We start from the raw sequence: 21,557 nt of genomic DNA on the forward strand, positions 1-21,557 counted from the left end.
TGACAACAGTCACCCTATGTCCTTGGGTCCTCCTTGGAAAGCAGCACCAAGAAAGGGCTGAGGAACAGAGAGAGATCTGCAGCCGGACGTGGAGCCTTGGATCACCGGGGGGCTCCGACCACAAGCTCCGTTCCCTACAGTCGTGCAGGACCTAGAACACAGACGGTCGGCCCCTACCCGAGGTGCTCCCGGGAGGCCTACCGCTGGTGGTCCTCAGCCCACCCCCGTGGCAGGCCCACCGAGGGGGAGGGAGTCACATCCAGAGCAGGGACCCCTCGGAGCAGACACTCACAGGCCGCCCATCCCACTGTCCCTGGGGCAGGCCAAACATAGGAGGGCGGATGGATCCCGGTGTCCACTGTCCACCGCCCTGTAGGCGTGACTCTGGCCCAACAGCGCCAAACACAGTGTGCTCCAGGTGTTTTCTGATCTGCAGCCCGAGGTCCCCGGCTCTTCCTCTGCATGCCCAGGGCCTCCAGAGAGTGCTCCGCAGCCTCCCCAGCTTCTGGGTGAGCCCCGAGGTTAACGCAGCCCCGCTGCAAGGAGACCGGAAGTGGCCGCTCAAGGGCCCCGCGGTGCCCACCGCTGCTTCGTCGCTTTGGTTTCCATTGGCCAGGGTGCCCCAGCTTATTCCACAGTAACTGGTCGCTGGGACGAACAGCTGTGAAACGGCCCACGGCCCGGTCATGCTCCCCCTCAGGTTGCAGAGCACCCCTGAGCCACACTGCACAGCAGGGTCGACAGGAGTCGGGGCCAGGCGCACAGCGGCGGGAAGAGCTCTCACTTCCAGAAACAGGAGCCAGGCAGCAGAGACCCCAAGACGCGCTTGCTGGGCCTGGTCCTGCCCCACCCGTCCCTTCTTGGCCAGGCTCCCCTGGATGGGCATGCTGGTGTGGAAGCCGGCCAGTCTCGCACATTCCACAGGCCCGTCACCGCGGGACTCACTGCTGAAGCGCCCAGCCAGCAACATCGGTGCTGACCGGTTACCTGGCTTTAGCTCCAGACTCCTCCGCAGAGCATGGATGGCTGAAAGTCCTTGCTCATCCCCTGCCTGGGTATACCCAGACATTGCCAGGCTGCCAGGCGCTTAGGGTCCTGCTGCACAGCAGCCTCAAAAGCGGCACAGCGTTTGGCAGGCCCCCTCCTGAAGTCGCCGTAGCCCTTCTTCCACAGGCTGAGGATGATCCCGCAGGGGGCTCTCCTCATACAGGTACCCTTATCACACCAAGCCATGGGAGGTCCTCATAGTCGGAAGGCCGGGTGGGCATCTCGGCATCCCGTGTTGCCATCTCCTCGCGCTCTGCCTGCAACTCTGTAGCCAACGCAGCTGTTCAAACTCCATGTCAAGTGCAGACATATTTACTGGACCTGTGAACTGGTCAACCCAGGCATCTGATGTCCCCTGCTGCTGAATAAACTCGGCTGCCCACTGTTCTGCCTGAGCTCCGCTGGACCCTGCAATGACTCCAGGGACACCTGCCCCTCGCCAATCTGCCACCCAAATTCCAGGAACTCAGAATTAGTCAATTTGGGGTCTTCCAGCATGGCCACAGAGTCACTGGCCACGGGCTGCAGATCTGTCTCAGGAGGCTATTCATCCTACCAATGGTGGCTGTTCAGAGTGGCTGTTCCCTCAGGTTGTCCCAGTCACAGCTTCTCCTTAGACTGCTCCAAGGGCAGGGCACGCAGACAAGGGGGCTGTAACTTCAGGGACGAATTCTTGGGACCAGTCAGTCTCATTGCAATCCTGAGTTACATCCACAGCATCTCCTGGGACAAGAAAATCCTAAGCCCAGTTCTCAGATAAGGCCAAGTCTGCCACACCAGGGAATCTCTGGGGGGCCTGGCCGAAGTTTAACGGGTGAATCTCCTGCATCTCTGCCAGGAGGTCCTCCATCTTGAGGGTCTGAGGCGGGGGCCACGGGAAACAAGGGGTGCATTCTGGTCCTGCGGGAGTTCGGTCACCCACTCACCTTCAGAGGTTACTCCCAAAGGCTTGGAGTCCCTCTCAGAGGCTGGGGTTCCAGGAGGCCAGGGGCCAGGCCTCAGTCCCTCCTGCAGAAGGGCCTTGTCCTGGGTGAAGTGACTGGCCAGCTTCATGAGTGGGTTGGCACCCTGCCTTCAGCCCCCACCAGCTCCAGCATCGCCATGGTGACCACCAGCTCTCTCTGCCAGGAGTCCGAAGGGAGCAGGTGCCCTCCTGTGCCCCCCTCAAAGCCACCTCCTCCTGCTTCAGCTTCTCCAGCAGCTGTCACCACTGTGGTCTCAGGGGCAGGACAGGCAGAAGGCCGCCCTGCACAGGGGCCTGGACACCAGAGGCTTGCGGGGGGCGCCTCATCAACCAGACTAGACGGGGACACTGGCTGGGCAGGGGAGAGTGGGAACGCTGCCTGGCCGTACACCCGACCCAGCACCCGTTTAGGCGGTGAGCACTGTGGGGGGCCATTCCTTCCCTCCCAAATCACCTGAGCCCCTCCCGCCTCTGCTGACCCCAGCCCACTCCTCCCTCGTTGCAGCCACCCCATCACTGCTGCCGGCCCTCCACTGGGACCCCCAGGCCACGGCAGGGGTGAGGGGAGCTCTGGGACCCGTCTGCACGCCCCTGGGGCCCAGCGCTCTCCTGCTGGTCACCTGCTGCACTCTTACCTCTCGATCCTCCCAGCAGCCTGCGGGGGAGGTGGCAAGGTGGCTCCGTTTTCAGATCATGAAACCGAGACCCAGAGAGTCACTTTCCTGGGGAGGGGGAGGGACACCGGGCAGCCTTGATCCCAGATGTCCACCTCACAGTCCCTTTTCCCTCCTGCTGTGCCAGCCACCAGGCTGTTGGGTGTTCTGCGAAGACCATGTCCTCCTTTGGGGTCTTTGCTCTGGGAATGCCCATTGTTAATCCCCCCACTCTCCGTCTTTTGGACAGTCTTCCCCAATCCCTGGCCAGGCTGAAGTAGGGGAACTCTGTGCTCCCACGGGGGAGCCTGCAGCCCCTCCCTCCTTGTCCGCCAGCCCCGAGCCAGCCCCTGGCCAGCTGCGGGTCCACAGGGCAAGCTCAGGAAACCTGACTGAGGAGGGCCAAGTCTTCAGGTTGATTTTTTGGAGATTACTGCTCTTCTGTGGGGAAGTTCTAGCCACGGGTGAAAAGGGTAGCTTGTGCCAGAACTTTTTCGATTTCTTTTTCCCCCGCTGGGAAAATATGTTCCAGACAGCAGTGCTGAGCTTTGTGGAGAAAGAGAGGGCAGATCACTCAGGCTGGGCCTGGAGGAGCTTGGGGAGCAGGGGCCAGCAGGAAGAGACGGTGGGCCCCAGAGGATCACGGGCCCTGAGGCCCTGACTCATCCACATGGTGTCACGGGGGAGCTGGGTGAGGGAGGCTGGGATGCAGGGGCTCGCTGGAGCGAGATCCCCAGGGTGCTGCGTGGGGGGTCTCACAGACCTGGGCTTGGAGGCTTGGAGTTGAGTCTCGACTCTTTCCCAGAGTTACTAGCTATGTGACGTGGGTAAGTTACCAATGTCTCAGAGCCTCTGTTTCCCTCATCTCCAAAATGGGGACAGCAGTGCCCCCCTGCTGGGGTTGTTTAGGGACTAAGTGAAACAGTCCAGCTGGGTACCTGCATAGACCGGTTGTTCCATAAACACCTTTTCCTTTCTTCTCCTACTATCCTAGACCAGAGGTATGGAAAAGTTCCTATAGAGTGGGGTTTGGCAAGCCACGACCCTCAACCAGACTAAGTCCATTGATAAATGTATCAGGCCTTATTGGGGTGCAGCCAGGCGCTTAGTTACAATTGCTACGGCACTGCTAAGCTGTGGGGCAGAGGCGAGTAGTGGGCACAGGGGTGCCGTGGCCTGGACCAAATATTCACTACCTGTCCCTTTAAATAGAAGTCGGCTGCCCCCTCCTGTGTGGAAGATACATACTATCTCACGTCTCCCTGCTTTGCATTGACACCTGCAGAGAAGGGGACCCCAACTCCAGTGCTCAGGGGACTTGGCTGGTGCCGCCAGCACACAGCTTGCTTTGCAAACACTTCTGCAGACGAGACCCTCATGCCCACCTCTCTTGAAACATGGGGTTCTTGACATCTAGCTTGTGTGTCCGTTTCCCATGTTTGAGAGAGTTTGAGCGCCAGAAATTTATGTATTCATTTAAAGTGCCTGTTGAAGGTGTGCTGTGTACTTTGTGTGTACTCTGAACCACACTTTAAATTCTTAGGATTCCAACTAATATATAGTTAAATAGTCCCCCGTGACTGGCGGCTGTCATTTCGGACAGCACAGCTCTATCACATATGCTTTGTAAAAAAGCCCCTCAGTCCCTCCTTCATGATTTTTGCCAAAATCTGGATGATGTCTAGTTGCTTACTTCACATTTTTCTTTAAATCGACTTGCTTTGTTAAAAAACAAACAAAAAAAACCCCGTGTGTACAGCTATTGAAATGAAACATTGCTCTTTCTTACTATAAACAGCTGTGAAAATGAGTATTTTAGAAACAAGACGGGGACACTAGATTCCAGCCTGGAGCTGTTTTGCGTTCAAGTCCGAGGCTGGGCCTGCTCCCGCTTGGTTCCTGTTACGGTTTAAATGTGAGGTGTCCCAAGAGCTCATGTGTGAGACGAGGCGAGAATGTTCAGAGGTGAAATGATTGAGTTGTGAGAATCTACTAGTGATGTAGATTAACTGGGGGGGAACTGTGGGCAGGTGGGGTGTGGCTGGAGGACGTGGGTCATTGGTGTGAGCTCATGGCCCTCAAGTGACTGAGGCAGAGATGGGAAGCAAACCTCAGATCAGCAAGCTTTCCCTTAATCTGCAGCGAGGTCCGTGGATCAGGCACGGGAGGGCCCATTTTCTGGGTATGGAGGTGGCCCGCGGGTTACAGAAGGAGTCTGGGTTTTACAGTTTCATTGGAGACTGCGGGCGTGCAGTTTGGACAGTCTGGGGCTATCTGCACAGCTTAGAACTTCAACTGTGGAAGGCAGTCGTCAAAAGGCCGAAACTCACAGTCACTGGGAAGAGCTCAGAACTCGGTGTTCCCCGCTTGTCTCCTTCCTCGGGACCCACTGTTACCGAGAGCTTCGCTATTTGCTTTTCTCCTTCCAGGACTCGTCTGCAGTGGGGAAGGGCAAGAGCCCAGGGCCCGGCGTTTCAGTATTGGCCTCTTTCCTTCAGGATGCTCTGGGGTTGGGGAGGGGTAAATGTTTACTTTTGGTGGAGATGCTGGGGATGGACCTGGGGAGGATGGAAGTTTGCCTTTTCCCCTCAGGGCCCATTGTTAGTGGGACAGGACGCACTGGGAGAGGTTTCATGTTTGGCTAATCGCCCTCCCTCCTCCCAAGCCACACTGTCCCTCTGTCTTTCTTGGGGAGTTGTCTTGTAGGGATATTATTTTCCATGACCCTTCAATTGGGGGTGTGCCTTTGGGGTTTATATTTTGTCCCTGGTGAGCAGAGCCCTCTGCTTCCTGGCAGCCGTGTCCTGAGCTGCCTTCCTCCTCCACACCCTTCTGCCATGATGTTCTGCCCCACCTCAGGCCCAGGGCTACGGAGCTGGCTGACCGTGGACTGAAACCGAAATCGTGAGCCACAGTGACGTCTCCTTCTTTGTGTTGTTGTCAGCTATTTGGTCACAGTGACAAAACTGACTAAAACAGTTACAAAGGGAAGTTGCCAAGGGTTGTGGGAAAGGCGTTTATTCTAACCTCCAGCTGAGCCTTCTTCCTTGGGGCCATCAGACAGTCCAGAGAGAATGGAGAGGAATTGGTTGTCCCGTGGGGTCTGATGGTGGCCACGCCTTGGTCGTGGGTCCAGGTGAGGCCACGTGCCATGTGGCCCAGAGGTTAAGACAGTATTGGGGTGCAACTCTGTGCTTTGGGGAGGTAACCTGGCTTCTCGGCCCGCACCAGCTGCCTGCCTACAAGCTGGGAAGGGAGCCAGCACTTTCTTCAGAGGGTTGATGGCGTGGACAGGGCCCGTCTCACAGGGAGCTCCCAGCCAGCCTCCGCTGTGGAGATCCTTCATGATGCAGGGTGGGGAGAGGCTGCACCCTCCCGCCTCTCCTGGGCTTGCTGTGCCACCGGAGGTGTCGGGGGCACAAGAGCCATGCACGTGAGGCTCGGGGGCTGTCAGCTCGCAGGGCCCTGACCTTTGCATCCAGCTGGCCGTGTGCATTGAGACCCTTCTCTAAGTGCTTTCGCTGCGTGCCGTCTGGTGGAAGAGCTGTTTTCCAGGCCCGTGACAGCAGCCCTCTGTCCTCCTTGCCTGAGCTGCCCTGGAGGTTGACAAGGTTAGTAGTAACTGCTAAGTGGGGCAGCCCGTGGGCTCTGTCTGCGACGCGCCAGGAACCCTCATAGATTAGGGAGGGACTGTCAATCATGACAGTAATGCCCTTGGAAGGGCACCATGTGATCCCAGATGGCCCGTTGGAGAGCCCCAACTCCTTGGTGATGGAATTTCAGAAAGGGGTATGAGATGTGGCCAAATGACCAATCAGATTCTTCTCTGGGATGGGTTTATGGATTTGGGAAGAGGGAAGCTGTTTTTTCTCCCAGACTTTGTAGGCCAAGAGGAAGCACATCTGGGACTGTTGTCTGAGAAACGGAAGCAAGCTGAGCTGAGACTGGTAAAGACTGAACCCTGAGAATAGCCTTCCTGCTCCTGGATACAGCCATGCCTGGAGGCAGCTGCACCACTGAACTCCCCAGTTGTGTGAGCCCTTTTTGGCTTAAAATACTTTGGGTTAGGTTTCTGTGTCTTGAAGCTGAATGATTCCTCACTGAAAGATTTGTCATGCACCAACCTTGTATGAGACACCGGACTAAGAATTGAACGAGCACTGTCTGATGGGTCTTGGGCCAGTCACTTCTCTTGGAAGCTGCATTTGCTGGAGGGTAAGATGGGGGCCACTCTTATAAGAATAGGACTGTGGCGAGGCTGGTGGGAAACAGGACACACAGAGCTTCTGAAGGCAGCACGTTCCCATTCAATGTTAGCTCTTCTCCCTAATGAGGGAACGCTGGGGTGGATGTCTTCATGCGTACGTTTCAGTGAAATCACCTCTGTTTTTCCTTGGCACAGATTCCTGAAGTGGAATTGCAGAATCAAAGGCTGTTCACGTCTTAAAGTCCTCGACATGCAGGGCCAGAGGGCTCTCTGGAAAAAGCTGACCGTGTGAGCTACCGGTCGCTGTGTAACAAATAGCCACAAATTAGTGGCGTAAAAGAACACACATTTTCTTGTCTGACATTGAGGTCTGAGGTCCACTTGGAGGTACTGTCTGCATATGTATAAAGTAAGCATTGAGGTTTATTTTTAGTTTTGCCCATGGTATTCAATGGAGTGATGCAATTTTAGTCAGAGCGCAGGGTGGACAGCTACATGCAGGGTGGCCGCAACTCGGATGACCAGGCTCGGTGGACGCCTACCACCCGTGCAGTTCTGGCTGTTGGCCTGCATTCCTTCATTTGCTTCTCACAAGGACTCGGTGGCGGTGGAACTAGACAAACGTCATCTCCCCATGAGGCAGTCGATAAATCGGAACGACCCTTGGCTGAGACGTGACGACCCTGAGATATTTTTACAGGTGTCTTAATCATCACTGGCGGGCGACGCCGTCAGTAGTTTCGGTGGACTTTTCACTGGCGCGACCACCAGACCTGACGAGTCCAACGTGAGGAGGTCCAGTTGACCTGGGCGGATGGTGTCAGTCTGTGGTCGGCTGACTCCCGGCTGTGGGCGGAGGGGAGGCAGCTGATCGAGGCAGAGGGCACGGTGGAGCAGGGCCGCTCAGGACAGGCGGCCAGGGAGCAGGGAGAGCTCTGCTCACCAGGAACAGAACACACACCCCCAGGACACCCCCAGCGACCCCCTCCTCCAGCCACACCTGCCTGCCTGCACGTACCACCGGATTAATCCATTAACCCTCGGATGAGGCCACGCCCCTCATCACCTGATTACTCTGGAAAGACACCAAGCGGGCTTGCTTCTGGGTGGTGGGCTCAGGAGAGGAAGGGGACTTCAGATGGGATGGCATCCTGTACCTTTTGAATTTTAGAACTCGTACTTACAATTTGTGTCGGTATTACCTAGGTAAGGACTAGATAAAGTTAGAGAAAAAGAAAAGAACCCTCGCCGTCTGCCTCCAAAGTCTAGATTCTTGTCTCCCCCGTGGTTCCGTGTGCGTTCGTTTCTGTTCCCCTCTCTGCCCGCTTTCCCGGTCCCCCTCTCCTTGCCGGGCCGCTGTCCCCTGTTACCTGGCGGCGGGAAGAACCCTGCCTCCTGGGACTGTGCCGGGGCCTGAGGTCTCCGCAGGAGACGCTCCATCGGGGTCCTGAGCCCAGAGAAGCTCCACCATTGCTCTTATCGTTCTTTTATTCGTGGAAAAAACATTATAAGGGAACAGACCAGACAGATCACATAACACAGGTTCCTCTGGTTGTGGGATAACAGTTGACGTTTTTTTCTTTCTTCCCCCAAATATTAGAAAAAGTAACGTACTGTGCGTGCGGCTGATTTATAATAGACGTTTGTGCTCCTTCCCAGCTGGCGACCTGGAGGCAGAGACTCCAGGGCTTCTGCTGGGGCTGGAGGAAATGACCGAGGCCAGGCCGGCCAGCCTCTGTCTCGACGCCTTAGTGCCCACGTCTGCTGCGGAGCTGTGCTACCCCGGCCCCGGGGGAAGGATTCTGAGCAAGACCCCATGCCGTGTCCCCCAGGTGCCTGGCGGGGGCCGTGGGTGTCCAGAGCTGCCCAGTGTGCATAGGGGAAGGGGAGTCTCCTCGGTTCTGCGGCCAACCCGCACCTGCTCTAAAAAATTAAAAAGTCTCTAAAAAAGCAGAACAAAGCCCAGCGGCACTCCGGGGCCACAGCAGAACGGAAGCGGGTGGAGGCTGGCTGGAGGAGGACGTTGCCAGGCGTCCTGTGCGATCATTATCAGGTGGGAGCCGGAGGCTCAGAGGGGACTCGAGCATGCGGGCTGGGTGCAGCCGGTGGGAGAGCTAGCGTGGCTGCTCAGGGCCCCGGGTTCCTCCCCAGGGCTGCGACGACCAGCCAGCCTCTCACAGGAGCTGGGCTGGAGAGAACTGGCTGAGAGGTCAAAGCCTCCCTGAGGCTGCTTTCACCGGGGTGGCTGGGAACTGTCTTGGTGGCTTTGGGGACATTGGTGTCCAATTTCCTTCCCAACATCGTGTGCGTATCCGTTGCTCTGGTGGACAAATAAGCAGGTCTCCTGCAGCTTCTCCCCGGAACACCCTGTTTGTCTTTCGCATTTATCTCCCCGACGCCCAGATCTTTTTATTTGCTGGCCTGTTCTTGGTTTCTTTCTTGTATTTTATAGCAGAGTGGAAACCAGACCCTACTCTTAGGGATCAGATAAGCCAGGCTCCTTTTGTGACTCTGCACACATACCTTCCCTGGCTCCTTTATTCTCCATTACTGTGATAAAATTCCTGAGGCAGACTAATTTTATAAAGCAAAGAGGTTTATTATGCTCAGGGTCTGGGGTTTCCAGGGATGGAGGCTGCCTTCGTTCAGCTCTGGCGAGGACCCTCCAGGCTGTGTCACCACATGGCAGGTGGCCATGGCGAGAGCAGATGTGGCAAAAAGCTCTTGCGTCTCTCCACACAGGAAGCCAGAGAGCTGGGTGGGGTTGGGCTGCCCCCTTTTATACCGACCCTCCTGGGGAACTAACTCAGGGTCTCCTGAGAACCTTAATCCCTTCTGAGGGCATCCCCATCAACCCTGGGCCTCCCTCTGGGCCACCACCTCAACATGACCACCCTGGGGACTGAGCTCGTGGAGGACCAGCCTCGTCCAAGCCAGCACCTCGCAGCCCAGGCTCCGCACCCCTAGCTGCGCCCGACCCCGAGTCCCAGCTGGTCGGGTCACGGAGGGTGAAATCGTGGCCGAGAGAGACGTTCACCTCTCCATCCCCAGCACCTCTGCCCCCTCGCCCCAGAAGGCCCAGGGGCTTTGCCGGTGTGTCTGGACCACGGGTCTCCAGGTGGGGGCCGTTTCCTGGATCCGGATGGCTCTGTGGCCTGACTGGACGTCACGGTGCAGCGTCACATTCGCGTTCTTCCTCAGGCAGCCGGGAGCTCCTTGGAGGAGGCTGGGCCCTTCCTTGTTCTTGCTGCACCCTACGCGCTGGGCGTGCAGAGCGGCTGCCCTCGGCCACCCCGCCGGGCTGCAGTGGCTGTGCTCCTTCTTCTCTGGGTCTCACCTCCTCTGTAGGACGACGGCTGAGCTGTGGCTTCTCCCAGCTCCGGGGTCCAGTCCTCGGCCTGCGGGGCCCCTGGCGGCCTGTGCTTGTGGGCCCTGGCTGGGGAGGGGAAGCCAGGCCCCGGAGGCGGGCGGTTTCAAGGCAACAGGATCCCTGAGAGCTGCGGGCTGCGGTCCCCAGGCCGTCCCCCGCCATGTTCAGAATCTCGGGCGGCCTTGCTGCCCTGCCTAGAGGGCCGTGGGAGCTGGTAGCCCAAGCTGGCACCGCAGTGGCAGGGCTGGCGTTAGCCGTCGCCGGAGAAGCTGCCCATGGAGAATCGCCAATGCCTCCAGCCGGGAGGCCATGGGCCGCGGTGCTGGGCCAGGTGACGACGTCAGACCTAATTGTGGAGATTAACACGGGCAGGGCCAGGCCTGGGCGGGAATGCCAAGTGCACGTCTCACCAGCTGAGCCACCTTGCTGCTCAGACCGAGCGGCTGGGTCGCCTCTCACACGGGGACCCTGGAGCCCATGGAGCCCATGGACCCTGGAGCCCGTCCCTGGAGCCCATGCCCACCAGCTGCGTCTCGATGGCCACGTGGACCACAGCTCAGCGCTTCACGTGGGTCCTTCCAGGTCATGTCCTCAGAACACCAGGGTCGGGATCGTCGACAAACCTCCTTACAGACAGAGGACTTGAGGCTCCGGGTGGCCTCTGACCTGGCCGAGGGGCCAGCTAGACGGGGTGCAGGTGTGGTGTGAACCAGCAGCCCGCCTCCTGGGCCTGCGTGCTGACTGACGGGGACTGCGGCTGTGTCCAGGGCCGTTGGGTTGATCCAACACGGCAGCTCCTGGTACAGAGCAGGCTTGGCCAGGGCTGCAGTGAGGACTGTCATCGTCACCTCCACCTCCATCTCATCATCTTCCTCTCATGCTCGCTCCTGAGCTCTGGACTCCTGTTTCCCTCTTTGAGGCCTGGGTCAGCCGGAAGCCAGCTTTTAAAAACGTGCACGTGCATGTCAGGACTCGACGCTTTTTAGTGTATCTGCAGAACTGAGGCTGTGATCGTGATCTCAGAGCCTGTCACCCCCCGCCCAGCCTGAAGCAACCTCCTGCCATTCACCGTCATCCCCTCCCCATGCAACCACTAACCTACTCTGTTCCTCCTGTCCTTTCTGGATCTTCCACGTAGATGGGATCGTGCAATATGTGGTCTTTCCTCACTTAGAACAAAGGTCTTGAAGGGCATCGTGTTGACACGAGTCAGTACATCATTCTTTTTTCATAGCTGTGTAGTATTCCATCATACGGATGGATCACATTTTGTTTATCTGTTATTATGTGGATGGGCTTTTGGGTTGTACGTACAGATGCTGTAAAACATCTGTTTTACTGAAGAAGAAAACAAAGTTCAGAGAACTAAAATACTTGCTGAGTGTTGCTTCAGCTACTAAGTGGTGAGGAGACATTTGAGGGAGGTCTCTGATTCTTTCGTTCTTCCTACTACATCTCCTAGATCAGGCTGATGGGGGGCATTACAAGTTAACAGATACTAATCAGATATTGATCGTCTCTCAGGTGTTAGTCTTGCTTTAGGTTCTTGTTACCCAAAGGCCTGAAACCAACCCCACATTGAAGGTGTGCCTCTGGAGGGAGCCAAACCTGTGCTTCCATCCTGGCTCCTCCACCTAAGCGCTGTGTGATCCTGATCCACTTGCTTAACCTCCCTGAGCCTCAGTGTTGCCCTCTGCGCTGGTCGTAGTAAGCAGCTTCTCTCAGGGTTGATGTAAAGATCCAGACAGGCCTGTGCTGAGGCGCCCGGGTGCTGGCACAGCACGGGAGGACCCTCGCCAGCCCCTCTTGCAGATGAGGAAACTGAGGCTGACAGAGCAGCAGTGTCCGGATTGGCTCTTTCAGCAGGCCAGTGGCGGAGCTGGTGCCGGAACCCGGGTGTGTTGGCTCTGGTCTCAGCTCTTCCCATTTGCCTCGTGGCCCCTGAGAACGGCTTCTCTCCAGCCCAGGGAATTTTATTCCAATTTGGAAAGGACCTGAAATGGGCAGAAAGCGCCCCAGCCTTGGTCTCTTGGAGCCGCGCCAGGTGCTAACCGGAAGGTGGGATTGGTCCCTTTCTACTCGGGGGTGGTCACGCGGTGTGGGAGGAGGAGCGTGGCGGCCAGCTCCTCCGGTGTCTCTAATGGACGGGACGCTCTTGCACTTCAGTGGTTCTACAGGGGTCGGGTCTTTGGAGTCCAAATGGCCAGCAGAACATCGCGACCTCGTGAAATCTAACAAACAGAGGCCTTTCTCTCTAGTGCAGCAACCTCAGGAGCTGTGCAGGTTCCCGGCTGTAGCTCTTGAAGTCCTCAGTTGGTTACTGATGGGTTTGTGTCACGAGCACGTCGTGACACTTGCGGCCTGTGCTGGATCGGGAACCGGGTAGGAATAAGGTAACACTCACGGAGTCAGTTGTTGGTCCTCAGATGAGATTTTATTGATGCTCGGTTCACAGCAAACAGCAGTCAGTCATCAAGGTAACAGCATGCAGCGACCAGGGGCCTCGAGCTGGGGAGCACTATCTTGTCACTAGTCAGCGGGACATAGTGACAGACTCTGTCGATGGAGTAGTGCCCGCTCGCTCCGGATCAGTCTGCAGTTTATATAGTCACACCAAAACAAGTCCACACATTACATAATTTGTTTTTCAAGTCCTGAATTCTGCAAATTCATCTAGTAAATATTTTTACCAGTTTTACCATTAAAACTAATGCAAATTTGGTGTAAACAAACTGCCAAGTGTTTTTCTCAGTGACTGCATAGTCACTATGTACCTCACCGCACGTCATTCTACTTATCTTAACACTACACACACATTTTGTTTTGATCTATCACAGCAAACAACATGTTTTTCATAAGTTTCACAAAATGGAGTCAGAAAGCAAAATGGAAGTTGTTTGGTTTACTTCAACAATGTTCCATACAGTTTGCCACACAAAATAAGCTCCGTGCTTTCCAGAAGAGGTTCTCTTTGGAGCAGAATTCATTTATTCATTTCCTGAATCTGTATATCTTTATCTCACACCTACAGCCTGTTGTTTACTAACCTAGACGCCGACGGTCCATGCTGGATAGAGCTAAAGCGATCCCTGTCCGACTCAATTCACAACACGCTCAGTTGCAAATAACAGACAACCCTGAGACGGGGGCTTAAACGCAGAGAGCTTTAATTATATCTTCTAAGAAGAATTCTGGAGGTCGGCATGTCAAGGAGGGCAGCTGTTCAATGGTGCTCTAAGGGACTCAGGCTCTCTCTCTGGCTTTCTGTTTTTGCCACTTACAAGGAGTTTTATCCTCATGGTTACAAAATGGCCACTATACTTCCAGAATTCACACCTACATTCCAGGTGGACCCAAAACCTTCTCCCAAGGCCTATCTTTTTTCTTGTGAAAGTTCTTCCTACAGGTTTTGCTGAGTTATTTACTAACCTAGTAATAACCTAGTTATTTACTAACCTAGGTTTTGTTTGGACATCATTGATTAAAATTATGACATGTGGCCACCAAGGACTGGAAGGTGTCTAAAAACGTGGAAGGGGACAACATCAGAATGGTGTTGACTGAAAAATTTGGTAGTGTCTATTATAATGTCCGAGTGAGGTTTACAGTTCAAAGGGACATGCGGGGAGCAAATATGCATTGATTGCTATTAGGAAGGTCTCTAGGAAGGATTAAGGATGTAAACACAGCACGTCCCTTGGGCTGAGTATCTTTTGATGTAGACCCTGAGATAAGAATTTGAGGGCGATCATTTTATTTTGAGGGTGATTCCAGGATGCGCTGGGATGAGGTGGGGAATTGAGGTAGAGAAGGGAGAAGGGAGGAAACGGACTAAGGCGGGCTGTTTTCTGTCCTTAATGGCACTTCCGTATGCACACGCGGACCTCCTCTGTAGACGCCTGCTGTTTCAGACCACGCAGGTCCTGCTAGAACCACTTCATGCGAGGCTCCGCATCTCACAACGACGGCGTGTTGGGCCGGGAGCCACCTGCGTCCACACCGGGGCTTCATCCCTCATCTTTACAAGCCACTCACACCCTGGAGCTTGTGCTAGAATCAACCTGCCACGCCCAGATCCCTGGTCCCCACCCTCTCACCCCCTCACCAACCCAGATAAAAGCACCCAGAGACGCTGGGAGAGCAGGCAAAACACAGACGTCCTGGGTTGTGAAGCATTTTAGGATTCTTGTTTTTATAATTTTTGGTTTTTGTTACTGGGCAGAATTTGTGCTTTTAGAACCATGAGATGAATAAACGATTCTTTCCCAGAGAAGTGGGACGTTAGCTCGGCCCTCTACTTTGGGACTGGGGATTTTCTTATAGGAAATATTTCAGTTGCTACTTTCCCACTTGCTTTTGATGTCCTGACACTCAGTCCCTCCTACTCCTTGGCTTAGGGATTTTTCTTATCATCCAAGAGTTACTCTTTTGAAATGTAGACCTGTGAATAATCTCTATAATGTCACACACACCGCTTCCTGTTACAATCACATGACCACTATTTCACATAAACCAAGCCACTACATACACAACGGTTCACAGACTTCCTAATCTTATGTGCATGTGTGTTTATATATCTGTGTGTATGTGTGTGTATACATGGGTATGTATACACGTGTGTATGTGTGTATGTGTCTGTATATGTGTGTGTATTTGTATATACGTGTGTCTGTATGTATGTGTGTATATACATGTGTGTATATATGTGTTTGTACATACGTGTGTGTGCTTGTATATGTAAGTGTATATGTGTGTGTCTGAATATATGTATATATGTGTGCATATGTGTGTGTATATATCTGTGTGTATGTGTCTGTGTCTCTGTATATGTGTGTGTGTGCATGTGTGTGTGTCTGTGTCTGTATATATGTGGGTGTGTGTATATATGTGTGTGTGTGTGTGGCTGTGCCTGTATAAATGTGTGTGTATGTATATGTGTGTGTGTGTATATGTGTGTGTGTCTGTGTCCACATAAATGTGTGTGTATATATATGTGTGTGTGTCTGTACATATGTGTGTGTGTCTGTGTGTGTATATATGTGTATGTCTGTGTGTGTGTACATGTGTCTGTGTCTGTATACATGTGTGCATGTCTGTGTGTGTCTGTGTGTGTATATATATGTGTGTGTCTGTATCTGTATATATGTGTGTGTATATATGTGTGTCTATGTCTGTATATATGTGTGTGTATATATGTGTCTGTGTATATATGTGTCTGTGTTTGTATACATTTGTGTGTGTATATGTGTCTGTGTGTATACATGTGTGTGTATATATGTGTGTGTCTGTATATATGTGTGTGTGTGTCTGTGTGTGTATATGTGTGTGTCTGTATATATGTGTACGTGTCTGTGTGTGTGTATATGTGTGTGTATATATGTGTCTGTGTGTATACATGTGTGTATATGTGTGTGTGTCTGTATATATGTGTGTGTATATATGTGTGTGTCTGTGTGTGTATATGTGTGTGTCTGTATACATGTGTGCGTGTCTGTGTGTATATATGTGTCTGTGTGTATACATGTGTGTGTATATGTGTGTGTCTGTGTGTATATGTGTGTGTATATATGTGTGTGCGTGTCTGTGTGTATATGTGTGTGTCTGTATACATGTGTGCGTGTCTGTGTGTGTATATGTGTGTGTATATATGTGTCTCTGTGTGTATATGTGTGTGTATATATGTGTCTGTGTATACATGTGTGTGTATATATGTGTGTGTCTGTGTGTGTATATATATGTGTGTGTCTGTATCTGTATATATGTGTGTGTATATATGTGTGTGTCTATGTCTGTATATATGTGTGTGTATATATGTGTCTGTGTATATATGTGTCTGTGTATACATTTGTGTGTGTATATGTGTCTGTGTGTATACATGTGTGTGTGTCTGTATAATATGTGTGTGTGTATGTGTGTGTATATATGTGTCTCTGTGTGTATATGTGTGTGTATATATGTGTGTGTGTATATGTGTGTGTCTGTATACATGTGTGCGTGTCTGTGTGTGTATATGTGTGTATATGTGTCTGTGTGTATACATGTGTGTGTATATGTGTCTGTATATATGGGTGTCTGTGTGTGTGTCTGTGTGTATATGTGTGTGTCTGTATACATGTGTGCGTGTCTGTGTGTGTATATGTGTGTATATATGTGTCTGTGTGTATACATGTGTGTGTATATGTGTCTGTATATATGGGTGTCTGTGTGTGTGTCTGTGTGTATATGTGTGTGTCTGTATACATGTGTGTGTGTCTATGTGTGTATATATGTATACATGTGTGTGTATATATGTGTGTGCCTGTATATATGTGTGTGTGTGTGTCTGTTATATATGTGTGTATATGTGTGTGTGTGTCTGTGTGTGTATATGTGTGTCTGTATATATGTGTGTGTATATGTGTCTGTGTGTATACATGTGTGTGTATATATGTGTGTGCCTGTACATATGTGTGTGTGTATGTGTGTGTGTCTGTTATATATGTGTGTGTATATGTGTGTGTATATATATGTGTGTGTGTGTCTCTGTGTGTATATGTGTGTATATATGTGTCTCTGTGTATACATGTGTGTGTATATATGTGTGTATATATATGTGTGTGTGTCTGTGTGTGTATATGTGTGTCTGTATATATGTGTGTGTGTATATGTGTGTGTATATGTGTCTGTGTGTATACATGTGTGTGTATATATGTGTGTGCCTGTACATATGTGTGTGTATGTGTGTGTGTGTCTGTTATATATGTGTGTGTATATGTGTGTGTGTATATATGTGTGTGTCTCTGTGTGTCTCTGTGTGTATATATGTGTCTCTGTGTATACATGTGTGTCTGTATATATGTGTGTGTATATGTGTGTGTGTGTCTGTGTGTGTATATGTGTGTCTGTATATATGTGTGTGTGTGTGTCTGTGTGTATATGTGTGTGTCAGTATACATGTGTGCGTGTCTGTGTGTGTGTCTGCGTGTGTGCGCGTGTGGTGGTTTAATCTACACAGCCCACACGGCATTTTCACCACCTGCTACTGAGCACCCAGGGCTCTGTCCCTCTGGGCTCCTTTGGAGGTGGAGCTGGAGCTGGAGCTGGACACACCTTCGCACTGAGCCCCGGCAGGCCAGCCAGCAGTGCTGTGGACCCTCCAGCTCCTCTTCACCCACCCCGGGCTGGGCTGCTGGGCCTCTGCTCTCCAGGAGTGCCAGGCTTCTCAGTGGGAGGAGGGCCAGGAGGAGGGCCATGGGCGTGTGTGCCCGGCCTCTGTGGGTGGCCGGGCGCGGCCATGGAGAGGCCGTAACCGGGTTGGGGTGGCAGCCGGGCCCTTTCTGAAGAAGCCACTTTTAATTTCAGGGGATGAAAAAAGAGAGAAAAGTGTCCCTTCGGAGGGAGCAGCGGCAGAAGGCCCAGAGGTGGGAAGGAACCTCCCTTGTCCTGGCGCCCAGAGGCCGGGGCAGCTGAGGCTGCTGAGGGAGGTGTTTTGGGTTTGGCAACACCAAATGGCAATTCCTATATCATGTAAATCGTTCTCTGTTTTGTCCTTATTTTTCTTGGACAAGGTACCCCATCAGAGAACGGTTGTCTAGACGTTAGTAACCATGCTTCAACACGTACCGACGAAGGTCGTTTTGACCCGCTTCCCCTCTGCTTATGGGTTTAGATCTCATGAGGTCAGCCTGTAGTTTTGAGTCACAGCAGCAGGCACGTATGACTCATCGACCCTCAGGCTTTACTTATGGTCTAGAAACCCTGCAACGACACGCTCGGGGCTGTCTCCCAATAGCCATTTTGGGCCTCGTGTGGGACAGTCCGCAGCCGGCTAACGAAGACTCTCAAATCTGGCTTCTCAGTGGCCATCGGTCAATCTGGCTTCTCAGTGGCCATTGGTCTGTTCTTAGCTTGCACAACAGAAGCCAGCTGCAGAGCTGCCCAGTTGCGGGGAACCCCTGGGGTTGTGCTGGGGGGCAGAGTGGGGCCCAGGAGTCTTGTGGACCACCGTGGGAGTTTCATTTTGGATTTCAGGTGCAAACCTGTGTCCCCGTGGTTAGTAACAGACGGACTTTCTGTTGGGGTGAGGTGGAAGCACCTTCTTTTTTAGCTGGGTGTGTCTATGAACAGATCATAGATTCAGGGCGGGGTCAAAGCACAAGTAACGGTCACATCTGCCTCTCCGACTCCTGGGCCTGGGGGTGAAGCCATCCGCGGGCCCCATCACGGGGTGGTGGCAGACACTGGGTTTCTGGTTCCTGCAGATTGGGTTTGACCGCTGTGCTGGGTTGAGCCAGGTTCTCTCAGGTTCACATGCGCCCAGAACCTCAGGATGAGACCTCCCTGGGAAGTAGGGTCTGCACAGCTGTAATTAGTTCAGACGAGGTCACACTGGACTGGGCGGGGCCTGAGCCGTGGCTGCGTGACCGTGCCACAGTCTAGAGAGAGGACCATGTGATTGGAGTGATCTGCCAGTCACCGCTTGACACCAGGAAGGCGGAGGCTCCGGGAGGTGCGGGATCGTGGCAAGACCTGTTACCTTAATCAAGACTTTGGCGGGACTCCTCATGGGTCGCAGGGGACTTTACACTCCTCGTTCCACCCTATCTTCATGCTGCTGCTTTGGGGCTGGTGGGAACAAGTGACCCCGTTTACAGCTGAGGAAACCGAGGCTCAGAGACGCAAGACCTCCTCTGGGCTCACACACCTGTCAGAGGCTGAGCTGGGAGAGAAGCAGCTCTTGGATGTTGTTCTCCACCCCCACGGTGCACGGCGAGCTTCCGCCAGGCCGGCTGGGGTCCTGCCTCCGAGCCTTCGGGTTCTGTGGGGCCTGTTTAGTTGACTGCTGAGTAATGATTTCACCAATGCTGGATGTGATCCTCTCCTCCCCAGAATCCTTAAAAAGCACTGCTTCCTGTTGTTTTTAGAGTGACTAAAACAATTGCAATAGATCATACTAAAATCTGCAGGAGAAACAGAATTCTCAAAACCAACAAGGTTATCTTTGCACCAGGGCCTGGAGCAAGATACCCTTAGGTGGGTGAGCAATGAGGGACTCCGTGACTGGACACGCCTGTGCTGGGTGTAGGGGCATCTCCTGGCATTACCTGCCAATTCTCTTGGTTTTGGTAAAGGCACTTGGCTTTCCTCGAGGGACCCAGTTATGTTTGCCAGATCAAATACAGAATACGCAGTTAAACTGGAACTTCAGAGAAACAATGCAAAAAAATTTTAGGATAAGTATATCTCAAGTATCACATGGGACATACTTACACTAAAAATTATTCATTATTTATTGAAATGCTCATGCACCTGGGCATCCAGTGTTTTTATTTGCTACCCTGGCAGCCATGACACCACATAGCTCAGATGGTTGGGGTAAGAGAGCCCCGTCCTGCTCCAGTTCTAGGACTGACCCATGACCCAGGTTGGGTCAGTCTGCACCTTCTATTCTTCTGAACCACGGAGACTGGTTCAGAGATGAGCATACGGCCAACGTCAGGTCAAGGAGCTTTATTTCTGGAAATCTGGCAGGCACCACTGAGAGTGCGCTTGAAGAATACGGTCCAGCAAGAGGAAGCAACTGGGAGCAGAGAGAGAAAAACGTCGGCTGTTCAAGGCAGCAGCAGGTCCCCCAGACCCGCCCCCGGGGAATTTCACTCCATCCGCAAAGCCGATGGCGTGGGTGGCCTTGGTGGTGCTGCGAATGGAAGTCGTGTTAACAGCGAGAGGGTGAAAGCCAAGCCATGGGCAGCACCCATCTCCAGCAAGATGGTGGTCGAGGGGTGACGGAGCACAGGGTGTGCAGCATCGAGGGGGCTGTGATCCTGCTGGCGACAGCTCTGTCGAATGCTGACGCCACTCGTACTGAGGATGAGTGAGAAAGATGAAGATGCCGTCGTGTTGGAAGAATCCAGCCACAGGGAGGAGGATGCCCACACCGTCCACCGCCACATCCCGCAACTCCGCTCCCTCGGTTAAAGGAGACCTCTTGCCTCCCTCCCGGCTCAGGGTGCCACCACCCAGCCCGAGACCCTGGGTTGATGTCTACTCCCATGGGCTACCTTGCTTCCCTTGTTTCCTACTGCTGCACCGTAAGCCACCATGGAGAGGGAGGTTTAGAAATGGGGGTGAGCACTTCCCTTCCCTGCTCGAACTCATGGGGTGCTGTGCACTGACATCAGCTCTTGGTCCTTTCAGAGTGGACCAAGCCCTTCCAATAAGCCACTCGCCAGGCACGGACGCTGGTATGTCCTTCAGGCCTCAGCACCACTGTGACTTCCTCAGAGTGGCCGACTGAGGCTCCCTCTGCTCTTCCCCTGGGTGCTTAGACGGCTCCAGGCACCGTCCGGTCTGCTCAGTGATTCTCGCCCCAATCCAAGTAGAGCTGAGCGACTTTTGGTTCTTTGAATGATGGTTCCTTAAGAATGTGTCACCGGGTATCTGGCCCAGTGGTGCACACTTGTAAACCCAGTGACTCCAGAGGCTGAGGCAGGAGGACCCAAGTTCAAAGCCAACCTCAGCAGCTTAGCAAGACCCTGTTTCAGAATAGACTCCAGAGGCTGAGGCAGGAGGACCCCAAGTCCAAAGCCAACCTCAGCAACTTAGCAAGACTGTGTTTCAGAATAGAAAATGAAAAGGGCGGGGGTGGGGTGCTGGGGTTGTGGCTCAGGGGTAGAGCGCTTGCCTTGCATGTGTGAGGCACCGGGTTCGATCCTCAGCACCACGTACAAATAAAAGTATCGTGTCCATTCACAAATATATATATATACAACAACAGGGCTGGGGAGGAGCTCAGTGGCAGAGTGCCCCTGGGTTCAAGCCCTAGTACCAGAAAAACAAAGAAAGAAAGAGTCATGGGGGCAAAATCCTAACATCCCGTCAAAAGGGCAGCCTTGGGGGCTTTAGCTGCAGCCCCTGGGGCTGGCCAACTGCTTGCATCTGGAATCCTCCTTCGCCCGCCTGTGCCACACAAATATGAGCATTTTCTCTGGGAGCCTTGCCTTGAAAAGTACCGCGAAGCCTGCACCAAATATGCCGTAAGGGCAGGTGCCATGCTGGGGTGCTCATGCCTATGTTCTCAACCTAAACCCCGGTGTCAGGCACACAGAAGGCTCAAGAAGTACTTCTTAAAGGAATGAAAGGCTTTATGTGGGGGAAGATGGTAGAGCTGAAACGACACTGGTGATGATAACAAGAGGATGGCGATGGTGCTTGTGCTGGTGGTATTAATGGTGCTTATGATGATGGGGTGCTAATGGTGATGGGGTGACGGTGATGATGGTGCTGGTGGTGCTGGTGCTGCTGGTGGTGATGATCGTGATAGTAGTAGAAGTGGTA

General features: G+C 53.2%; 1 pseudogene; it reads right to left on the reverse strand.

Moving 5' to 3' along the window:
- Positions 1 to 288: 288 nt before the first annotated feature.
- Positions 289 to 2,150, reverse strand: LOC124969954 (peroxisomal targeting signal 1 receptor-like; annotated as a pseudogene).
- Between the last annotated feature and the right edge of the window lie 19,407 nt (positions 2,151 to 21,557).

This window comes from Sciurus carolinensis, chromosome 18 (genome assembly GCF_902686445.1).
Source record: "Sciurus carolinensis chromosome 18, mSciCar1.2, whole genome shotgun sequence".
NCBI lineage: Eukaryota > Metazoa > Chordata > Mammalia > Rodentia > Sciuridae > Sciurus > Sciurus carolinensis.